Source organism: Vigna unguiculata, unplaced genomic scaffold (genome assembly GCF_004118075.2).
Source record: "Vigna unguiculata cultivar IT97K-499-35 unplaced genomic scaffold, ASM411807v1 contig_37, whole genome shotgun sequence".
Taxonomy (NCBI): Eukaryota; Viridiplantae; Streptophyta; class Magnoliopsida; order Fabales; family Fabaceae; genus Vigna; species Vigna unguiculata.
The window spans coordinates 40,841-43,061 of NW_021011079.1; the positions used below are offsets into that span (position 1 = coordinate 40,841).

Genomic DNA, 2,221 nt, shown 5'->3' on the forward strand with positions numbered 1-2,221 from the left:
GGGTTCTCTTTGTTTTAAGCTGTGGATGATAGGATCACTATGAAATAGCAGTAGTTTTGTAAAAAGTAGCACTGTGCAGAGAACTTACGTGAATTTATTGGAGAAATGAAATGAAATATTAATTTAGAATTAGAAGTTAATTTAATTAAAGACATTAGTGTCTTTCTCAAGGTTTCATCAACAACCTTAAGGTTACTTTAAGCTATATTGATTCTTTAGGAAGACCAATGGTAAGAAGCCAGATGGAAGAATTGGGATGTGTGCATATTATAATAAAAGCCTTTACATTCTTTTGTTGTGATTTGTTGTTACTGGTGCATCTTATTCCTATTGTATGTTGTGCTGAAGTTTGAGGAGTCATATAAGTGATTTAAAAGCATCAATTAGGAAGACCTAAAATATTCCTTTGGATGCATTTGTTAAAAACACCAATTCAACTGAGAAATGTTAGAATAGCCATGGAATAGAATCTGAGCAAGCTCACACAAGGTTTGATGGTTAAGACTTTTTCCTATTCAAGGAATGACCGAGTAACTGAAAGAAAAAGGATATACAGAGAAAGGCCCTAGAAGGACCATGGAACCATATCCTTTTATCTGGTCATGAAGAAAAATAAATAGAGTCTAGGAGTCCCAAAAGGGTATCAAATTAAAAGAAATCCTTGTCATTTAAATTTTGAAATAAGTTGAAAATCCATGAAAACCAAACAAATATTGGAGACTGAAAATTGTGAGCAGGAGAATTTTGAGATTATAGGTGATAAAGGCATGGAAAGGCACAATGTAAAGGGCAATTCCTTTTATTGAGTCGTTAAGCCTCCTTCAGTGTAAGCAAGTATTAAAGGCAGCATGCATAGCCTTGAGGGAAAAATTTTCAATTACTATATTGAGAGTCTCAAAACAGTTGTGGCATAATTCTTATTTGGATCTAAAACATACTTAAGATTATCTGGTGTCACCCCATGCCACACTCTGGCATTCTCTACTTTTTATGCTGCATATTAGTTTTGTAAACAATTTTATCAGTTGTAGTATATACATCAGCACTGCTAATTTTTATTTTGTGAATTTAGATTTCTTGAGTTGTGTAACTAAATAACTACTTAATTTGTTATAATTTAATCAAAGCAACAATCTGTTCATATTTTAACTGAAACTTTGATTTAACATATTTTAGTTGCTAATGAATAGAATCTAGATTACTATGCTATTTATTATTGTATAGTGTACTTCAAGTAGAGAAACTGATGGGGATGACATGGAGGTATTCCTGTGCCTGCAGATGATTGATTTCTTTAAATAATAAGTTTCATTGTTTTTATGAGATTAGCCTGTACTCATTATAGTTTCTTGTCTGCTTATTAAATGTAAATACGTTTTAATGATCACATGACAGTGGAACTGTATGGCCAACTTTTTTCTGATGATCTGATCTTGCCTCAACTGATTCATTCTGGTGTTTGGTATTTGTTACTACAAGCGCACCAGTCGTAATTGAACTGTTTCACAGATTTTGAAAATTTCCAATGTTATAATTTATCCCAGGTTGTGTCTCTGCCACATAGAAAACACCATGAATTTTGCAGCATCATTTTGCAGAAGATTGAATGTCAAGGAACTTGTGACAAATGTTCCTGTGTATAGAAGCACCAGTGGTATAGCCTCATTATCCTATATTGGCTACTGTATGATGTCTTTCTAAAGTAGGCTAGACTAATGATTTTTTGACCCATTATTGTAGATGTGTCTGGAGAAGGTTTGAGTATGGTGTTCAGGCGTTGGGCTTCCAAAAGACTGCTGGTTCTACAAAGAATGGACGGGATTCAAACCCAAGAACCTTGGAGTGAAGAAATTTGGTGGGGAGGTACTTGTTTTACACTTTTGAGTTCTAATTATTGCCATGCAGGTAGAGGAAGTGTGAACTGAATCTGGATGTTCTGAACATGGTTCATTGACTTCTTCATTCATGATGTAACTCTTCTCTTATTATGCAGAGGGTGATACCTGGAAATATCATTGTTCGACAACATGGTACTCGTTTTCATCCAGGAAACTATGTGGGACTTGGGAAAGATCATACTCTGTTGAAAGAGGGATTGGTGAAGTTTGAACGAAACAAGCTGACTGGTCGCAAATGGGTGCATGTTGAGCCTAAAGAAGGCCATGTTCTCCACCCTTTGTATGCAAATGCATCTGTTTCTGAAGTAAAGGTTGCTGTGTAA

At 34.8% G+C, this 2,221-nt stretch overlaps 1 pseudogene; it reads left to right on the forward strand.

Annotated features, from left to right (window-relative positions):
• Positions 1-1,547: 1,547 nt before the first annotated feature.
• LOC114171874 lies at positions 1,548-2,221 on the forward strand (annotated as a pseudogene).